Source organism: Salmo trutta, chromosome 25, assembly GCF_901001165.1.
Source record: "Salmo trutta chromosome 25, fSalTru1.1, whole genome shotgun sequence".
NCBI classification, from domain to species: domain Eukaryota; kingdom Metazoa; phylum Chordata; class Actinopteri; order Salmoniformes; family Salmonidae; genus Salmo; species Salmo trutta.
Window position 1 is genome coordinate 47,838,652 of NC_042981.1, and position 22,628 is coordinate 47,861,279.

Here is a 22,628-nt window from a genome sequence, read left to right on the forward strand (position 1 = left end):
TCTGAACACCGTAACACGACAACAAAATGGATACAGAGGACGTGACAAATAAAATTGAAACGGGGGAATATTTATAGGTTGCTCAGGAGATAAAGGGAAAGTCAGATGTATGGAAGAAATGTGACTAGATCAAGAAAAAGAAGGTTAGAAGTGAGCGCTGCGTGCATATTGTGTGCCAAACAGGTGCTGTAAAGATTACAAAATCATTTTTGTGAGCGTTTGGAACAATGTAAACAACACTAAATAAAATATAAGCATACCAGAGAGACTGTTGTAACGTTTTTTTTTTGTTAAGCCTTTATTACAGCAAAGACTAAAAATGGTTGCATTCATTTGTGAATGCAATTTCCGAAATGGAATGGTTTATTTGCTAATTATTCAAGGCTCGCTTTATTTATTATTAAAAAAAATGAAATGCTTGATTCCATTTCAAATCATGATTGACTCGTATGCTGTTTTGATGACATGAATTAATGAATGAATGAATGAATGAATGAATGATACAGTACCCTATAGAAGTATTGAAATATAGGCCTAAGTAAGTTACGGTATTAAGACTAAACAGGATGTCCTCTTATACATGGCTGCTATACTAAGCCTACTAATGATAATGACATGACTTATTATAATAATAATAATAATAACAGTAAGGAGATCAAGAAAAAGTAGCATTATTTTTATTTTAAATGACATTTTTCTGATAATTTGGAACAGTGTAAACACTAAATAATACCAGAGGCTGTTCTTATGGAAGAAAAAAAAAGTTTAAAGCCTTTATTACAGCAAAGCAAAGATGAAAAACAGCCACATTTGTAAATTTGTTTATTTACATTTACATTTAAGTCATTTAGCAGACGCTCTTATCCAGAGCGACTTACAAATTGGTGCATTCACCTTATGATAAACAGTGGAACAACCACTTTACAATAGTACATCTACATCTTTTTTTGGGGGGGGGAGGGTAGGGGGGGGTAAGAAGGATTACTTAATCCTATCCCAGGTATTCCTTAAAGAGGTGGGGTTTCAGGTGTCTCCGGAAGGTGGTGATTGACTCCACTGTCCTTGCGTCGTGAGGGAGCTTGTTCCACCATAGGGGTGCCAGAGCAGCGAACAGTTTTGACTGGGCTGAGCGGGAACTGTGCTTCCTCAGAGGTAGGGGGGCCAGCAGGCCAGAGGTGGATGAACGCAGTGCCCTTGTTTGGGTGTAGGGCCTGATCAGAGCCTGAAGGTACGGAGGTGCCGTTCCCTCACAGCTCCGTAGGCAAGCACCATGGTCTTGTAGCGGATGCGAGCTTCAACTGGAAGCCAGTGGAGAGAGCGGAGGAGCGGGGTGACGTGAGAGAACTTGGGAAGGTTGAACACCAGACGGGCTGCGGCGTTCTGGATGAGTTGTAGGGGTTTAATGGCACAGGCAGGGAGCCCAGCCAACAGCGAGTTGCAGTAATCCAGCAGCAACATGTCGTTGCTTGAGGCTTGGCGCTCACGGAATCAGTAGGCTATAAAACAAACACTCAAACAGGCAACAAGCAGGATCTGTCTTATTTCTGTAGATGCAGTGCATTCGTAAAGTATTCAGACCCCTTGACTTTTTCCACATTTTGTTACATTACAGCCTTATTTTAAAATTGATACAATTATTTATTTTCCTCATCGATCTCCACACAATACCCCCGAAATGACAAAATTGAGCTCAGGTGCGTCCTGTTTCTGATCATGCTTGAAATGTTTCTAGAACTTGATTGGATTCCACCTGTGGTAAATTCAATTGACATGATTTGGAAAGGCACACATATGTCTATATAATGTCCCACAGTTGACAGTACGTCAGAGCAAAAAGCAAGCCATGAGGTCGAAGGATGTATGTATGTATGTATGTATGTATGTATGTATGTATGTATGTATGTATGTATGTATGTATGTATGTATGTATGTATGTATGTATGTATGTATGTATGTATGTATGTATGTATGTATGTTGTTGAAACCTGTCGAACGCCTGAACCTGACTTTCAATGTAGCAACTGCTTGCTTGCGGAGGACTACAGGGGCGAAGTAGCTATTCTTAGCAAGCAAGAAGCAAACCTACATAAGCTAGTGGGGAATCCACGCCAGCCTACTTTGTATTTTATTCCACCCCAGTAGCCGGACACCGCTCTGGTCTGGTGGAAGTTTCGCCGCCGTGTCGGCTCTCCACAGCCGACTGGCTGGTGCTCGGCAGGGTTCCATCCCCGAAGGGTTCTCCCCCTTCCCTGGAGAACGGAGCTGATCTCGACCCAACCAACCAGCCATGGAGGTACGTCACTCGCCGTGGAAGTCGAAGAAGGCGTCCTCTGGCAACGGGGATTTCCATGGAGATGTTGGGCCCGGATCTGACACAGACCAGAAACAGCTTTGCCGCCCTGGATCCAGGGCGTTCCGGCGCCTTCGTCCTTGGTGGCCTCCCAATCAAGATTGGATCTGGAGGTACATGCGTCTTCATCCTCGGCTCTGTCTCCCTCTCCGGTGGCTTCTATATTCAGAACCACATTCCTGTAAAGCTTAGAGACGATCTAATGTTAAATTCTGTTGAAGGTTGTCAGGTTGTCAGTCAACCTACCAGGGTAGTTAGAAACAGGAATTAAATCATCAACATGTATTGATCACATATTTACTAACACTGCAGATATTTGCTTTAAAGCATTATCCAAATCCATAAGATGTAGTGATCACAATATAATTGCCATATCTAGGAAAACCAAAGTTCCAAAGACTGGGCCTAATATAGTGTATAAGAGGTTATACAAGAAGTTTTGTACTGATTCATATGTTGATGATGTGAAGAATATTTGCTGATCTGTGGTGTGTAACGAGGAGCAACCAGATGCTGCACTTGACGCATTTATGAAACTACTTATTCCAGTTACTAATAAGCACGCACTCATTAATAAAATGACTGTTAACTGTTAAATCCCCTTGGATTGATGAGGAATTTAAACATTGTATGGTTGAGAGGGATGAGGCAAAAGGTATGGCAATTAAGTCTGGCAGCCCAACTGATTGGCAAATGTACTGCAAATTAAGAAATCATGTGACTAAACTAAATAAAAATAAACTACACTATGAAACAAAGAAATTATGTAAAGAATGATAGTAAAAAGCTTTGGGGTACCTTAAATGACATTTTGGGGAAAAAAGCCAATTTAGCTCCTTCATTCATTGAATCAGATGGATCATTCATCACAAAGCCCACTGATATTGCAAACTACTTTAAAATGACTGTTTCATTGGCAAGATAAGCAAAGTTAGGGATGACATGCCAGCAACAAACAGTGACACCACATCCAAGTATATCGGGCCAAATTATGAAAGACAAGAATTGTACTTTTGAATTCCATAAAGTCAGTGTGGAAGAGGTGAAAAGATTGTTATCTATCAACAATGACAAGCCACCGGGGTCTGACAATCTGGATAGAAAATTACTGAGGATAATAGCAGACAATATTGCCACTCCTATTTGCCAGATCTTCAATTTAAGCCTACTAGAGAGCGTGTGCCCTCAGGCCTGGAGGGAAGCTAAAGTCATTCCGCTACCCAAGAATAGTAAAACCCCAATACTGGCTCAAATAGCCGACCAATCAGCCTGTTACCAACCCTTAGTAAACTTCTGGAAAAAATGGTGTTTGACCAGATACAATGCTATTTCACAGTAAGCAAATTGACAACAGAATTTCAGCATGCTTATAGGAAAGGACACTCAACAAGCACAGCACTTATACAAATGACTGATGATTGGCTGAGAGAAATGTATGATAAAATTATTGTGGGGGCTGTCTTGTTGGACTTCAGAGTAGCTTTTGACATTATCGTTCATAGACTGTTGCTGGAAAAACGTATGTGTTATGGCTTTACACCACCTGCTATAATGTGGATAAAGAGTTACTTGTCTAACAGATTAAAAAAAAACATCTTATGGAACAGCAGGGACTGTGAAGCAACACAAACATTGGCACAGACACACAGACACACACACACACAGACGATAACATACGCACTATACATACACAAGGATTTAGTTCTGTAGATATGTGGTAGTGGTGGAGTAGGGGCCTGAGGGCACAGTGTGGAAGAGGAAGAGTAGCTGCTGCTTTGGCAGCAGCTAATGGGGATCCATAATATAGACAAAAATTGTCTGTGGAGCTCCAAGACAGGATTGCGTCAAAGCACAGATCTGGGGAAGGATACTAAAACATTTCTGCAGCATTGAAGTTGCCCAAGAACACTGTCGCCTCCATCATTCTTAAATGGAAGAAGTTTGGAACCACCAAGACTCTTCCTAGAGCTGGCCGCCCGGCCAACTAAGCAATCGGGGGAGAAGGGCCTTGGTCAGGGAGGTGACCAAGAACCCGATGGTAACTCTGACAGAGCTCCAGAGTTCCTCTGTGGAGATGGGAGATTCTTCCAGAAGGACAACCATCTCTGCAGCACACAACCAATGAGGCCTTTATGGTAGAGTGACCAGACTGAAGCCACTCCTCAGTAAAAGGCAGCCTGCTTGGAGTTTGCCAACAGGCACCTAAAATTACTTTCAGATCATGAGAAACAAGATTCTCTGGTCTGATGAAACCAAGCTTGAACTATTTAGCCTGAAGGGCAAGCATCAATTCTGGAGGAAACCTGGCACCATCCCTAGTGAAGTATGGTGGTGGCAGTTTAATGGGAATGTTTTTAAGAGGCAGGGACTGGGAGACTAGTCAGGATCTAGGCAAAGATGAGCAGAGCAAAGTACAGAGATCATGAAAACCTGCTCCAGAGCGTTCAGGACCTCAAACTGGGGCGAATGTTCGCATTCCAACAAGACAACGACCCTAAGCACACAGCCAAGACCACGCAGGAGTGGCTTTGGGACAAGTCTTAATGTCCTTGAATGGCCCAGCCAGAGCCCGGACTTGAACCCGATTGAACATCTCTGGAGAGACCTGAAAATAGCTGTGCTGCAACACTCCCCATCCAACCCGACAGCTTGAGAGGATCTGCAGAGAAGAATGGGAGAAACTCAGACAAATACAGGTGTGCCAAGCTTGTAGCATCATACCCAAGAAGACTCAAGGCTGTAATCGCTGCCAAAGGTGCTTCAACAAAGTACTGAGTAAAGGGTCTGAATACTTATGTAAATGTGATATGTTTTTTTATTTTTAATACATTTGCAAAAATGTCTAAAAACCTGTTTTTGCTTTGTCGTTATGGGGAATTGCGTGTAGATCGATGACGGGGGATAAAACTATTTAATCCATTTTAGAACAAGGCTGTAACAAAATGTGGAAAAAGTCAAGGGTCTGAATACTTTCTGAATGCACTGTATATTGTTGATTTATAATGCCAGGCACATTTAACAGTTAGGCTATTGATTATATAATTAATTATGTTCCAGTTTCCTCTCCTCACTTTTCTTAGACAGTAAGGCAAGGGCTGTTTTCTCATCTTCTCATTCTGATGCTGTTTCCGCAGCATTGTTTTCAACACCAATATGCTGGTTAACTTTGCTATTATGCACATAGAAACATGGTCTAGGAAAAGGTGCCAATCGACAGCGACCGCTATCCAACGAGGGAGAAAGAGCAATTGTAATAAAATAATATTATTTTTATTAGTGTTGCCCCATTGTTCTTATGTAATGTAACCATATACAATGTCAGTAGTACATGTCTTCGACTGATGGACGGTGCCACACCCACGACCTCCACAATGGATCAGTCCACTCAGACAGGTGTCTTGTACACAATGACATCTATTTTTTACATTTTTATAAATGTATTTTTTTGCTAATTCTCCGCAAAAGAAATCTCGGTCGACCAACAGCCTATCGACCAAACAATCGACTAAATGGGGTTAGCCCTAATTGATACACCATCCAAAATGTAACAACTTCACCATGCTCAAAGGGATATTCAATGTCTGTTTTTTTTTTTACCCATCTACCAGTATATGCGCATCTTTGCAAGGCATTGGAAAACCTCTCTGGTCCTTGTGGTTGAATCTGTGTTTGAAATTCACTACTCGACTGTGGGACCTTACAATTATCTGTATGCGTTGGGTACAGAGATGAGGTAGTCATGCAGAATTCATGTTAAACAACACTATTATTGCACATAGAGTGAGTCCATGCAACTTACAGTTGAAGTTGGAAGTTTACATACACCTTAGCCAAATACATTCAAACTCAGTTTTTCAAAATTCCTGACATTTAATCCTAAACATTCCCTGTCTTAGGTCAGTTTGGAACACCACTTTATTTTAAGGATGTGAAATGTCAGAATAATAGTAGAGAGAATGATTTATTTCAGCTTTTATTTCTTTCATCACATGGGGTATTGTGTGTAGGCTAGCGACACAATCTCAATTTAATCAATTTTAAATTCTGGCTGTAACACAACAAAATGTGGAAAAAGTCAAGGGGGTGTGAATACTTTCTGCAGTATGGATTATTTTTATTTTTTTTCAATATGGATCAGATGACCACTAAATGCATTAATACGACTATTTTAGGTGTGCTGCAGAATTTCGTATCCCATCAAGGTGTGCCATGGTTAAAAAAGGTTGGAAACCACTGCTCTACTGAACTCTACTGTACTATAATTATGCAATCAGGGCTCGAACCACCCAGTTTATAATGTACTTTATAAAACAGCTTTTTTGGATGCTGATTGGTTGATATGCGGGAGTTGTAGGACAACAACTCCTGCAAAATACCATGATTTTTTAACTTCACAATTCCACGGTCCCGCAGTCCAGGCAGGAAATTCATCAACTTCAACTACCTCAAGAAAAAAGTGTTTACACTATTTTTCCACGCTACCATTTGGTTTGCTACAGTTGGAGGTTGTATAAACCTACCTGTCTGCCTCTACAACCTGTGAAACAATCATTTTACAAATACGATCTACAGTATACTGTGCCAGTAGGCTAGCTAACCCAAGAATGAATGTGAAACTAATAATTCACCATGTTAACCAAAACACTCAGAATTCGATTCATTCTTTTACCAGCAGTGCGGCTACTAGCCTACAAACAAAACCGAAATATGGAGGAGTTCAACATCAATTTTAATCTTTGGGGAGAGATGGACTTTAAAGAGTGGTGGGAACAGGACATGTGACAATCCCAAAATAACCAGCCAACATGCACAGATGCAGGAAAACACCCTGGACTCCCTGGAACAACACAGTGAAGCAAACTAACTGGGCAGTGAAATGTTTCTCTGACTTGCTCAAAGAACAGGGGATAGCTTTCTCTTTTGAGTCTGAGTCAACGACAAAGGAAGGGTTAAATGCTATCCTGCAGGAGTTTTATGGGAGTGTGAGGAATGCTAAGGGTGAAGTGTACGGGCTGAGTAGCTTCAAGGGTCTCCATGCCGGGTTGAACTGTTACATCATTGACCCTTTTCTGAGCCTTTCCTGGTGTCTTATGCAAGACTGAGTTCACAACGTCCAACAACGTCAATGTGGGAAAAGTCAAGCAGCTGCAGGACAAAACACATGCATAAAAAAATATGAAAACAATATGAAGTATGCTACAGTGATGTATAACGAGCAAGTACTCTGCTGTGCTTTAATGTCCAAACAACGACGTCTATGATTGGTTCAGATTTGGTCCGGACCAAGCCAATTTGGTCTTGTTTGGGGGTGGAGTTTATTCAAATAATAACTTGTGTGTGTAGAATAATACCCAAATATGCAAAGGAGGATATTGAATATTTCTACCTTTTGTGTACCTATTTAGAATACATCGCCATGGAGAGAATGACATTCATATCAATAAATTATGAATTTCTGCGTAGTGCAGATCAGGGACCCATGATGAAATTCCTTTTCCACAATTCTGTTACCGGTTGTTATATCCACTTCACTTACTGTAGTTCACTAACCAAAATAGATTTTTTTTCAAGGTCAAGGTGTCACGTCATAGCTGACAACCCATTGCTTCTGCAGACATCTTGAAATCTTAATTCGGACCAGAGTTTTTGGAAAACGTGGTCACAAACTGAGGGCGATTTTACAGAAATTATTTTATCTGTACAGTTCTTCCAGTGTAATTGTTAAAAGTAGTCCTTGTGCATATAGTTTAATGTTTTGTTCAACTTTGAAATACAATGTTTTTTGTTTGGCATGAATTGTTAAGTGAAAAATCTGAGTCTCAACGCAATTGTGTTACCGTGTCTTACTGTGTGCTGCGCTGCTTACAGGATGATCCATCCCAAAATGAATATCAAGACATTACAATACAGTGACCTAAGTCATAAAAGACTGGACATTGCATAACCACAGTATTACAATATAGGCTTAACTTTGAATTTTCTTAATGTAGGCCTACCTTTTAGTGTGTATTTTGCAACTGAAAACAAACTTTAAGACCACCGGTTTACACCTGGTAACATCTTGGGTTGTTTTTTCATGCAGGACTATTGGAAGGACATGGGCGACATGGGACTTCTGGGTATTACTGCCCCACGTAAGAGATGGATATTCTTTTCAATTGATGTATTACCATATCTTTACATGTAATTTATGATTTCAAATCCTGTTTTTCCAGGTGTACAGTAGACTTCCATTAGTTTCATCAATGGCCGTGATAGTGATCTGATGTATAAGTAGTCACTAACTATGTTTAAACCCCCCCCCCCCCCCCCCCCCAGTCGATTATGGCGGTTCAGGATTGGGTTCCCTAGATCATGTGATTGTGATGGAAGAAATGTCGCGAGTGTCAGCAGCCGTCTCCCTCAGCTACGGGGCCCACTCAAACCTCTGTGTCAATCAGATGGTGCGCCATGGCAACACGAAGAAGAAGGAAAAGTAAATGCCAACGGTGTGGATCATATTTGTTGTCCCATACATTCATGCACCCTGTCCGTCCCTGACATATACAGGCAGTCTCAAAGTGCAACAGCCAATGTTATCGCATCTTTCTAATATTATTTTTCTAGCTCATATCAGGAGAGCACGTGGGTGCTTTAGCAATGAGTGAGCCCAATGCCAGATCCGATGTGGTGTCTATGAAACTGAAGGCCAAGAAAGAAGGTGAGCCCTCTCAAGCACTCTCCTCAAAGCCCCTTCCCCAAGTTGCACAAGCTCACTAACTACCTTGCCAGTTCCTTACCACTTAAATGGCATAAATGGCGCCGGAGCAGAAGGCAGATGTTTTGCGTGCCCCCAACCGATTGTTTTTTTGTTTGTTTATCTACATTGTTTGTAACTTTTTTTTAAAACAATTTTTGTACATAATGTTGCCGCTACTGTCTTTTATGACCGAAAATGACTTCTAGACATCAGGACTGCAATTACTCACCACCGACTAGCAGAATCCTTTTTCTTCTTTCACGACTCTGACGAGCCCGAGGCGGAGGATATACAGCTCCCTCGGGAACAGGCCCCGACCCCAGTGATCTGCGTGAAGAGGAGGTGGAGAAAGAGAGGCCGGAGGGCGGGCTGCCTTCTGAGGAGTTGGAGGCGATCGAATAAAGCCCCACTCCCCTCAATTCTGCTAGCAAACATGCAATCTTTGACAATAAAATAGATGAGTTATTGGGAAGATTAAACTACCAACGGGAAATTAAAAACTGTAACATCTTATGCTTCACAGAGTCGTGGCTGAACGACGAGAATATCAACAGCTGGCTGGATATACGATGTACCGGCAGGATAGAACAGCGGTGTCTGGTAAGACAAGGGGTGGCGGTCTATGTATTTTTGAAAACCACAGCTGGTGCACGATATCTAAGGAAGTCTCGAGCTATTGCTCACTTGAGGTAAAGTTTCTCATGATAAGCTGCAGACCACATTACCTACTGAGAGAGTTTTCATCTATATTCTTTGTAGCTGTTTACATACTACCACAGTCAGAGGCTGGCACTAAGATAGCATTGAATGAGCTGTATTCCGCCATAAGAAAACAAGAAAACGCTCACCCAGAAGCGGCGCTCCTAGAAGCCAGGGACTTGAATGCAGAGAAACTTAAATCAGTTTTACCAAATTTCTATCAGCATGTTAAATGTGCAAGCAGAGGGATAAGAAATCTGGATCAACTATACTCCACACACAGAGGTGCATACAAAGCTCTCCCTCGCCCTCCATTTGGCAAATCTGACCATAATTCCATCCTCCCCTCTTACAAGAAAAAATTCAAGCAGGAAGCACCAGTGACTAGATCAGTAAAAAAGTGGTCAGATGAAGCAGATGCTAAGCTACAGGACTGTTTTGCTATTACAGGGATTCCTCCAATGGCATTGAGGAGTACACTATATCTGTCATTGGCTTCATCAATACGTGCATCGATGACGTCGTCACTGTGTACGTACATACCCCAACCAGAAGCCATGGATTACAAGGCAGCATCCGCACTGAGCTAAAGGCTAGAGCTTCCACTTTCAAGGAGAGGGACTCTAACCCAGAAGCTTATAAGACCTTCGCTTCTCCCGAACCTGTTGGGGAGTTGCAGCGATGAGACCATATCGTAATTGGATATCACAAAAGTGGGGAGAGAAAAAAGTGGGGTAAAATACACCAAAAATAAATAAATAAAATAAATAATAATCCTGCTACGCACTCCAACGAACCATCAAACAGGCAAAGCGTCAATACAGGACGAAGATAGAGTCGTACTACACAGCTCTGACGCTCGTCGGATGTGGCAGGGCTTGCAAACCATTACAGACTACAAAGGGAAGCACAGCTGAGATCTGCCCAGTGACAGGAGCCTACCGGATGAGCTAAACTACTTCTATGCTCGCTTCGAGGCAAATAACACTGAAACAAGCATGAGAGTACCAGCTGTACCGGAAGATTGTGATCACGCTCTCTGCAGCCGATGTGAGTAAGACCTTTAGACAGGTCAACATTCACAAGGCCGCAGGGCTAGACAGATTACCAGGACGTGTACTGCGAACTAGCAAGTGTCTTCACTGACATTTTCAACCTCTCCCTGTCCAAGTCTGTAATACCAACATGTTTTAAGCAGACCACCATAGTGCCTGTGCCCAAGAACACTAAGATAACCTGCTTAAATGACTACCGACCCGTAGCACTCAAGTCTGTAGCCATAAAGGGCTTTGAAAGGCTGGTCATGGCTCACATCAACACCATCATCCCAGAAACACTAGACCCACTCCGATTTGCATACCGCCCCAACAGATTCACAGATGATGCAATCTCTATTGCACTCTACACTGCCCTTTCACACCTGGACAAAAGGAAAACCTATGTGAGAATGCTATTCATTGACTACAGCTCAGCGTTCAACACCATACTGCCCTCAAAGCTCATCAATAAGCTAAGGACCCTGGGACTAAACACCTCCCTCTGCAACTGGATCCTGGACTTCCTTACGGCCGCCCCCAAGTGGTAAGGATAGGTAACAACACATCCGCCACGCTGATCCTCAACACAGGGGCCCCTCAGGGGTGCGTGCTCAGCCCCCTCCTGTACTCCCTGTTCACTCATGACTGCACAGCCAGGCACAACTCCAACACCATCATTACATTTGCCAATGACACAACAGTGGTAGGCCTGATCACCGACAACAATGAGACAGCCTATAGGGAGGAGGTCAGAGACCTGGCCGTGTGGTGCCAGGACAACAACCTCTCCTTCAACGTGATCAAGACAAAGGAAATGATTGTGAACTACAAGAAAAAGAGGACCGAGCACGCCCCCGTTCTCATCGACGGGGCTGCAGTGGAGCAGGTTGAGAGCTTTAAGTTCCTTGGTGTCCACATCACCAACAAACTAACATGGTCCAAGCACACCATGACAGTTGTGAAGCGGGCACAACAAAACCTATTCCCCCTCAGGAGACTGAAAAGATTTGGCATGGGTCCTCAGATCCTCAAAAGGTTCTACAGCTGCACCATCGAGAGCAACCTGACCAGTTGCGTCACAGCCTGGTATGTCAACTGCTCGGCCTCCGACCTTAAGGCACGACAAAGGGTAGTGCGAACGGCCCAGTACATTAATGGGGCCAAGCTTCCTGCCATCCAGGGCCTCTATATCAGGCGGTGTCAGAGGAAGGCCCTACAAATTGTCAATTTACTCCAGCCACCCTGGTCATAGACTGTTCTGCCTGCTGCTACACGGCAGGCGGTACCGGAGCACCAAGTCTAGGTCCAAGAGGCTTCTAAACAGCTTCTACCCCCAAGCCATAAGACTCCTGAACATCTAGTCAAATGGCTACCCAGACTATTCGCATTGCCCCCTCCCCTCTCCACACCATTGCCACTTTCTGTTGTCATCTATGCATAGTCACTTTAATTAACTCTACCTACATGTGCATACTACCTCAACTAACCGGTGCCCCCGCACATTGACTCTGTACCGGCACTCCCCTGTATATATAATTTTTTTACTGCTGCTCTTTAATTACTTGTTACTTTTATCTCTTATTCTTATCCGTATTTTTTTAAACTGCACTGTCGGTTAGGGGCTCGTAAGTAAGCATTTCACTGTAAGGTCTACACATGTTGTATTCGGCGCATGTGACTAATAAAATTTGATTTGATTTGCTGATACTGCTGTCCATCTCCTCTGTATTGTATTTTGCTGAAGGTGACCACTACATTCTTAACGGCGGCAAGTTCTGGATTACCAACGGGCCGGATGCTGACGTTCTCATTGTGTACACCAGTGCTTCTCAATTATTTTCTGTTACGCCCCCCCTAGGAAGAAGTAAACATTTCGCGCCCCCCCAACTCTCCGCCGCGACTGTAAATAGTATCATTTGTCTATAAAATTGTTATAAGTACACCTCTGCATAACATTGTATCCTTATTAACATTAAAGAAAAATAAAAAAGAAAGAAATATAGATCAACTTACAACAAAGAATAACTATATTAACATTGTTTTTTTTTAGTTTGTAACAGAAAAGACTTCAAGTGCATCAATTTGCCTGAAATTTAAAAAAAAAAATCAACCCTTATTTAAACTGTAAACATTTTTGGACCATTTGATACTGAAAAATAAAATATAATCAATAAATAATAATAAATTCAAATTGATCAGCAACATTAACTCAGGAGCACAATATATGAAACATTTTGACCTATAAAACAAAAATGAATAAAACAATTTGTGCTGATTTTTTTTTTATCAAAATGAGGAAGTCAGGATTAATGGCTACAATGAGCACGTTTTGCAGAGCACAGCTTTTCGAAGCGGGGTTTGAAGCATGATACTGCAACTCTCAGCTCCTGCTCAATGTTTAGCTGGGACCTGTACTTGGTCTTCAGTGCAGCAACAGCAGAGAAGCCAGTCTCACAAAGATAAGATGTTGCAAAAGGAAGAAGAATGCCCATGGCCCTCTGCCCTAAGAGTGGATACTGCCTCTCTACACTCAGCCAGAATTCACTCAGTGTCTGTGATGTGAACCTCAGTCTGAATGTGGAGTCAGACGTCATATCAATGAACTGGTCCTCCTCTGCAGAGCTGAAACCAGTTGGAGCTGGTGCATTGAAAGGATCTCTCACCCAGTCATATTGGGAACTGTTTTCAGGGAAGTACTTTTTAAAGAATCCCATCAGTGATGAAATATGCTCCTTAATATATGGAATCACTGAGGTGGCATCATAGTCAGTAGTGTCAACAAATTCATGCAGGTTCTCGAATGAATCAGTATTTCCTTCATCAAGTCGCCTGCCCCACATTGCAAGCTTTCGAGTGAAAGAGCTGATCTTGTCTGTGACCTGAGGGAGGTGTTTATCTTTCCCTTGAAGCTGTAGATTTAGCTCATTTAGCTTTCCAAATATGTCACTCAGGTAGGCCAGTTTTGCCAGGAAGTTCCCATCACTAAATTTTTCTGTGATGTCATACTTGTGCTCCTGCTCCAAAAACATTCTTATCTGCTCTCTGAGCTCAAAAACTCGGGACAAGACTTTTCCTGGTGACAGCCACCTTGCTTCACTGTGAAACAGCACAGCTTGATGTTCAGCTCCCATCTCCTCACATATAGCAGAGAAGACTCTTGTTTTTAGTGGTCTGGTCTTTATACAATTGACTACACCTACAATGTCAGTCATAACCTCACTTAATTCAGAGGAAAGGTGCCTTGATGCCAGTGCTTCTCTGTGTATAACACAGTGTGTCCACTCAGCATTAGGTGAGGCCTTCTTGATGAGTGCCCAAAGTCCTTTTCTCATCCCTGCCATGGTCTGTGCACCATCACTGCAAACACCAATGCAGTTCTCCCACTTTAGCCAATTCTCAGTCAGGAAGCAGTCCAGCATTTTGAATAGCTCTTCAGCTGTGGCTCTGTCTCTGACATATTTACAAAAAAGTAGATCCTCACACAGGGAGTTTGTCATGTCAAAACGTACATAAGCGATAAACAAACAGTCTTTGTTGCTGTCAGTTGCTTCATCGAACTGTAAGGCAAAACATTTGTCTTTGAGTTTATCTACCAGCTGTTCTTTAATATCGTTAGCAATGTCATTTATACGTCTGGCGACAGTGTCATTGGACAGAGGGATAGTTTTTATTTTTGCAGCACTTGCGTCATCCAGCATGACAGAGACCATGTCTAATGCTGCAGGCAGTATCAGCTCCTCTGCTATGGAGTGGGGGTTTTTGCACTGAGCAGTTTGGTCGTACGCCACTTTATATGATGCTAATAGTGCTCGCTGGTTTACTGAAGTAGCATTCACAAAGCGGAACGATTGTTGACAATATTCGGCACGTTTTCGCTGAAAAAACTCAAGCGGCTTATCAGCGTGATTGGGGTGTAATGTCTTTAAGTGACGCCTTCATTTATTTGGCTTCACGCTGTCCGCTGCCAACATTTTTAGACACAGTAAACATACCGGTCTTTCCTCGTCTCCCACCGTAGTCACAGTGAAGCCAAGCGCTACATACGCTTCGTCATATTTCCTCGTCTTAGCTTTCGGGAGACTTACGTTTGTCTCATTATCTCCGTCTCTCTACGCCTTTCTTTTCATCCCTGTTAAATATTTTTCCATGGTGTCTCTTAAGGGTTTGTTATCTGCACTTCATATCTCCTGCTGTGTGCTCTTGTTCGGTTAAAAAAAAACTACTACGCGGCAAAAAAAAGCGTATTCCCCGGGGTCACGCGCCCCCCCTGGCATCGCTCCGAGCCCCCCCAGGGGGGCTTGCCCCACTATTTGAGAAGGACTGGTGTACACTAAGACGGACCCAGAGGCTCACCAAAAGGGTATCTCAGCTTCATTGTGGAGAAGGCAAGTATTTATCATAGGAACTCAAACCAAACACTTTCCATATTTTGCTTACAAAAGCTTCACCAGTTATGGATCTGTGCTCGTTTTATACTTCCTTTTTTTTATGAATAATAATAGACATGGTTCTGTCAAAATCCTCAACGTCTACATGGTCTGAGCCTATTAGTAAAATGTGTCCCACTTTTACTCCCACAGGGTACGCCAGGGTTTAGCAAAGCACAGAAGCTGGATAAACTGGGCATGAGGGGCTACAACACCTGTGAACTTATCTTTGAGGACTGCAAGATTCCAGGTGTGTGCCGGTGGATGGGTGAATATGTACAGTATGTGCCTGCCTGAGTATATGTATGTGCCTGACGTGCACGTCTACGTATGAGTATTTGAAATTCAATGTCTTTTTTTCGATTACAGAGGAAAATATCTTGGGCCCACTCAACAAGGGTGTCTATGTAATGATGAGTGGACTGGACCTGGAGAGACTTGTGCTCGTATCAGGACCTATTGGGTAAATATACATATTATTGTCACGTCCTGACCAGCAGAGGGTGTAGTTGTGTAGTATTTTGGTCAGGACGTGGCAGAAGATGTCTGTGTATGTTTGTTCTGGGTGTTGTGTTTCTATGTTGGTCTGTGTGGCTCCTGATCAGGGACAGCTGGTTATCTTTGTTCCTGATTGGGAGTCATATATTTTGGAGTATGTTTGTCACTTGGGTTTGTGGGTGGTTGTGTTAACACTGCTATGATTTTGTAAGTAGCATGTCTGGAGTCGTTCGTGTTTATTGTTTTCTGTGTATACTTTGCGCTAAAATATTAAAAAGATGAGTATCCACATTCCTGCTGCGTTTTGGTCAATTCAACACGGCAACAGTTATGACAATTATTTTGGGTTTATAACACATGGCCATGAGCATATTCTTTCTACGTCTCTAAATCTCTAAATCATCCATCTTGGAACATGTTTTAATTTTACCCCTTTTTCATAGTATCCAATTGGTAGTTAGTCTTCTCTCATCAATGCAACTCCCGTACGGACTCGGGAGAGGCGAAGGTCGAGAGCCGTGCGTCCTCCGAAACACGACCCAATGTCCGCTTAACCCGGAAGCCGACACCAATGTGTCGGAGGAAACAGCATACAACCGTGTAAGCATGCATGCATGCGCCCGGCCCGCCACAGGAGTCGCTAGAGTGCGATGGGACAAGGACATCACTGCCGGCCAAACCCTACCTAACCCGGACGACCCTTGGCCAATTGTGCGCCGCCCCATGGGTGTCCTAGTAGCGGCCGGCTGCGACGGAGCCTGGACTCAAACCAGAATCTCTAGTGGCACAGCTAGCACTGCGATGCAATGCCTTAGACCACTGTGCCACTCATGAGGCCCCAGTTTTAATAACGTTCAATCAGTTTATGGAATTTTTTTGTCTTCAATTCTTTATTAAAATAACGTTTATTCCCTCAGACCAAATAGTTTTACAGGAGAGGAGGGGACTCACTGTGATTAACTGAGTGCCTCTTCAGAGCAAGGCATCCATCTGTTTGGGGTTTTTCATCTCACAGGATGAAGTCAATGAAAGCTAAATCTGAAGACAAACCCATAAAATGGAATGTTCAACTTTAAATATACTTCCTCGGCAGTTACATGCTTCATGATCAACACCTATTTATACATTTCTTCCTGAAACAAACTTAGTTGTTTTAGGTCTGTTTCGTGTAAACAGTTTGATAAGTGAATGTGAATACAATGCATTTGGAAAGTATTCAGACCCCTTGATTTTTGACCACATTTTGTTATGTTACAGCCTTATTCTAAAATTCATTAAATAAAACATTTTCCTCATCAATCTACACACAATACCCCGTAATTACAAAACGAAAACAGATTTTTAGAAATGTATGCAAATTTATTACAAATAAAAAACAGCATTACCTTTTATTTACATAAGTATTCAGACACTTGCTATGAGACTTGAAATTGTGCTCAGGTGCATCCTGTTTCCATTGATCATCCTTGAGAGGTTTCTACAACTTGATTGTAGTCCACCTGTGGTAAATTCGATTGATTGGACATGACTTGGAAAGGCACACACCTGTCTATATAAGGTCCCATTGTTGACAGTGCATGTCAGAGCAAAAACTAAGCCATGATGTCAAAAGAATTGTCCATAGAGCTCCGAGACAGGATTGTGTCGACACATCTGGGGAATGGTACCAAAACATTTATGTAGCATTGAAAGTTCCCAAGAACACAGTGGCCTCTGTCATTTTTAAATGGAAGATGTTTGGAACCACCAAGACTCTTCCTAGAGCTAGCCCTCCAGCGCAAACTGAGCAATCGGGGGAGAAGGGCCTTGGTCAAGGAGGTGACCAAGAACCTGATGGTCACTGACAGAGCTCCAGAGTTCCTCTGTGGATGTGGGAGAACCTTCCAGAAGGACAACCATCTCTGCAGCACTCCACCAATCAGGCCTTTTATGGTAGAGTGGCCAGACGGAAGCCACTCCTCAGTAAAAGGCACATGACAGCCCACTTGGAGTTTGCCAAAAGGCACCTAAAGGACTCCTAAAGGACCTAAAGGAAACCTGCCACCAAGCATGGTGGTGGCAGCATCATGCTGTGGAGATGTTTTTCAGCGGCAGGAACTGGGAGACTAGTCAGGATCGAGAGAAAGATGTAGCAAAGTACAGAGAGATCCTTGATGAAAACCTGCTCCAGAGCGCTCAGGACCTGACTGGTGCGAAGGTTCACCTTCCAACAGGACAACAAGCCAAAGTGCACAGCCAAGAGAAAGCAGGAGTGGCTTCGGGATAAGTCTCAATGTCCTTGAGTGACCCAGCCAGAGCCCGGACTTGCACCCGATCGAACATCTCTGGAGAAACCTGAAAATAGCTGTGCGGCGACGCTCCCCATCCAACCTGACAGAGCTTGAGTATCTGCAGAGAAGAATGGGAGAAACTACCCAAATACAAGTGTGCAATGCTTGTAGCGTCATACCCAATTAGGCTCGAGGCTGTAATCGCTGCCAAAGGTGCTTCAACAAAGTACTGAGTAAAGGGTCTGAATACTTAGGTAAAAGTTATATATATATATATATATATATATATATTTCCCAAAATGTCTAAACCTGTTTTTGCTTTGTCATTATGGGATATTGTGTGTAGATTGATCAGGGGGAAAAAAACATTTTATCAATGTTAGAATAAGGCTGTAACGCAATAAAATGTGGAAAAAGTCAAGGGATCTGAATACTTTGAGTGCACTATACAGTACATTGCTTTTTATTTTCTTAACGGCACTCGCCTCCTTTTCACCTCATGTAACACTTGATTTACTTAACGAGGCACATCTCAATCGGTGGTCCAGGTAAGTCATGACAATAGCAGAAGTGGGGGCTTTCCTCTTTTGTTTGCTATTGTTCCTCAAGCAAGATGACATCAGATTCCCATCAGACCAACACCTTGAATGCCTAAAAAGTTGTCTAAAAAACACTTTTGTTAAATGTATTTTCTACACTTAAGTGTATGTACTTGATATTCCATTTCAAAAGGTAAAAGTTCAGAAATCACTGCCTTTGGAAGATGCTGCATTTGCCATTTTAATGCATATTAAGACAATATTTCAAAAACCAACAGAAGATTGCTTTACGTTGAGGTTAATGAAATCAAAGGCATATGAGTGTTAGAACACAATTGAAATGCATGCATCTTATACATAAATACAACATTAAAGCAACTCAGAGAAGATTACTTTGAGATTTACTTCAATGAAATCAAAGCCATATTTATGATAGCGTTGGAGCACAATCCTTTGTACAACAAACTTATTCACACACTAACTATAGAAATTGGTTAATAATACAAGACATATTCACTGTGATTAGAATAAAATGGTCTTTGTGCAACATTTACACAAAATAGCAATGAACAATGTGATATACAACAATGTATGTACAATGATTTAAAATAATGGACAGTATCTGAAATAAATACAACTCAAACAAGAGTCCAAACCACATCCATCAATGGAAATAGATTTTCAGCTCCTATTTATGTGTATGTGTCTGTAGTCACTCCCCCTTCTCCACCATCCATCTTGACTTTTCAGTCTCATAAAATGCAGACTGTTGGAGCTCTCGCCAATGCCAGGTACAGGGAAAACACTTTGGCTAGGCAGTAGATATTTTCCTGCCACTCAAGGAAAGCCGGTATGTGAGTGAGGGCTGTTTGTGTGTGAGGGCTGTTGGGGCCTTGTTGCAGCGGCTGGTGGCAGAATCTGTAGACGGACGGAGGGATGCCGCTTTGAGGATTTTCTCTTTCCTCAATTCACTCCTTCCTAACTGTCTAACTCTTCTTTGAGGCCTCCAGCTCCCATTGCAAGAAGGCAGCGGCAGCAAAATCCTCAAATGGCATCCCGTGTGGCTCAGTTGGTAGAGCATGGTGTTTGCAACGCCAGGGTTGTGGGTTCGATTCCCACGGGGGACCAGTACGAAAGAAAAAAAAATGTATGAAATGTATGCATTCACTACTGTAAGTCGCTCTGGATAAGAGTGTCTGCTAAATGACTAAAATGTCAAAATGTCAAAAAATAAATTGGTGAGGCTTTCTGCTGTGTATGTGGAGGTGGCAGGGAATGTGACTGGGACACTAACCGTTTCACTCTCTGCAGTAACATAATGCCATAGCTGTGTGTCTCTAGAAGCATCTCTGGGCTTGTGTTAAGAGCAAAACAGAGGATCAGGATCTCTTCCTCCACGTGGTGCTTGGCCAGTAGGACATCACTGGCAGCTCTAATGGGCTCTGTCCATTGGCCTTGGTCCAAGATGAAGAGGAAACCTCATCTCGTGATGGGCTGAGTGGAGAAGCTGTCAAGGGCAGTGGTGGTGTGTGCTTGGCAGATCTGAAAAAGAGGCACATTTTTATTTTAATGACAAAGCCTTTACTATACACTAACCTAAATCTTGTGTGTGTGTGACATGCAAATCATCTGGGTAGCTAATTGACTAGATGTTCAGGAGTCTTATGGCTTGGGGGTAGAAGCTGTTTGACACCGCCTTGTATAGAGGTCCTGGATGGCAGGAAGCTTGGCCCCAGTGATGCATAGGGCCGTTCGCACTACTCTCTGTAGTGCCTTGCGGTCGGAGGCCGAGCAGTTGCCATACCAGGCAGTGATACAACCCATCAGGATGCTCTCGATGGTGCAGCTGTAGAACCCTTTGAGGATCTGAGGACCCATGCCAAATCTTTTCAGTCTCCTGAGGGGAAATAGGTTTTGTCGTGCTCTCTTCACGACTGTCTTGGTGTGCTTGGACCATGTTAGTTTGTTGGTGATGTGGACACCAAGGAACTTGAAGCTCTCAACCTGCTTCCACTACAGCCCTGTCAATGAGAATGGGGGCGTGCTCGGTCCTCCTTTTCTTGTAGTCCACAATCATCTCCTTTGTCTTGATTACGTTGAGGGAGAGGTTGTTGTCCTGGCACCACACGGCCAGGTCTCTGACCTCCTCCCTATAGGCTGTCTCGTCGTTGTCGGTGATCAGGCCTACCACTGTTGTGTCATTGGCAAACTTAATGATGGTGTTGGAGTCGTGCCTGGCCATGCAGTCATGAGTGAACAGGGAGTACACGAGGGGACTGAGCACGCACCCCTGAGGGGATCAGCGTGGCGGATGTGTTGTTACCTACCCTTACCACCTGGGGCGGCCCGTCCAGGATCCAGTTGCAGAGGGAGGTGTTTAGTCCCAGGGTACTTAGTTCAGTGATGAGCTTCGAGGGCACTATGGTGTTGAACGCTGAGCTGTAGTCAATGAATAGCATTCTCACATAGGTGTTCCTTTTGTCCAGGTGTGAAAGGGCAGTGTGGAGTGCAATAGAGATGGCATCATCTGTGGATCTGTTGGGGTGGTATGCAAATTGGGTGGGTCTAGGGTTTCTGTGATAATGGTGTTGTGCTGTGAGCCATGACCAGCCTTTTAAAGCACTTCATGGCTACAGACGTGAGTGCTACGGGTCGATTGTCATTTAGGCAGGTTACCTTAGTATTCTTGGGCACAGGGACTATGGTTGTCTACTTGAAACATGTTGGTATTACAGACTCGGTCAGGGCCAGGTTGAAAATGTCAGTGAAGACACTTGCCAGTTGGTCAGCGCATGCTCGGGTGTACACGATTCAATATTAGCCCTGTATTGATGCTTTGCCTGTTTGATGGTTCGTCGGAGTGCTTAGCAGGATTTCTTATAAGATTCCGGGTTAGAGTCCCACTCCTTGAAAGTGGCATTTCTACTGATGAAATTAATGAATACTTTTTTTTGTTTGTCTCAAATCGTCAATTGGCAATCCATCCCTTATTATTTTTTATTTTACCTTTATTTAAACTAGGCAAGTCAGTTAAAGAACAAATTCTTATTTTCAATGACAGCCTAGGAACAGTGGGTTAACTGCCTTGTTCAGGGGCAGAACAACAAACTTTTACCTTGTCAGCTTGGGGATTTGATCTTACAACCTTTCAGTTACAACACTCTAACCACTAGGCTACCTGCTGCCCCAGATAAGCCAATATTACACACACACACACACACACACACACACACACACACACACACTATTAACCACATAGAAGCTTAATATTTGTAGCCCTTTTTCTTTTTTTCCAGGCTTTATGTAAATATTCCGCAAACAGAAATACACAATGGTCAAAAAAACATTTTAAATTTCACTCAGCCACATAATGCCAGGGTATATCTGATATGCTTTCTGGAATAAGAGCAAGTGTATATCGTGGTAGAAAGGGCAATAGAGGATAAAATGTGTTGAATTCTATATTTATTCAAGGTCACAATAGTTACATAGTCGTTCCTCTTCTGTTTCACCACAATACCGACCTGTTTCAATACGCAGAGGCAATATCCCTGATCTTACTTGTTACAATATGCAGAGGCAATATCCCTGATCTTACTTGTTTCAATACGCAGAGGCAATATCCCTGATCTTACTTGTTTCAATACGCAGAGGCAATATCCCTGATCTTACTTGTTACAATACGCAGAGGCAATATCCCTGATCTTACTTGTTTCAATACGCAGAGGCAATATCCCTGATCTTACTTGTTTCAATACGCAGAGGCAATATCCCTGATCTTACCTGTGCACACAGCGATCTCTTGTTTTTAGGTAGGTTATACATAATATATCTCTCACACACCAATTCACCCTTAATCAAACAAAAGGTTCTCAATTTGGGTTTATGATTAATCTCCTCCACCCATCTTCTTTCATATTGCATCAACAGTTGTTTTTTAATCATATCTATGTCTCCCTTAATTTGGTTTTCAAACAAATGTTCACAGTCAGACTGTTGAAAAAGGTCAGACATTTCAGTTGCTCCTATGGATAGATCCCATTGAAAAACTTTACAAGCTATTCTGGCA

At 42.8% G+C, this 22,628-nt stretch overlaps 1 pseudogene; it reads left to right on the forward strand.

The window, feature by feature from the left end:
* The window catches only part of LOC115162688 (isovaleryl-CoA dehydrogenase, mitochondrial-like), a 111,769-nt pseudogene extending 96,050 nt beyond the window's left edge, over positions 1–15,719 (forward strand).
* The last annotated feature ends 6,909 nt before the right edge of the window (positions 15,720–22,628 follow it).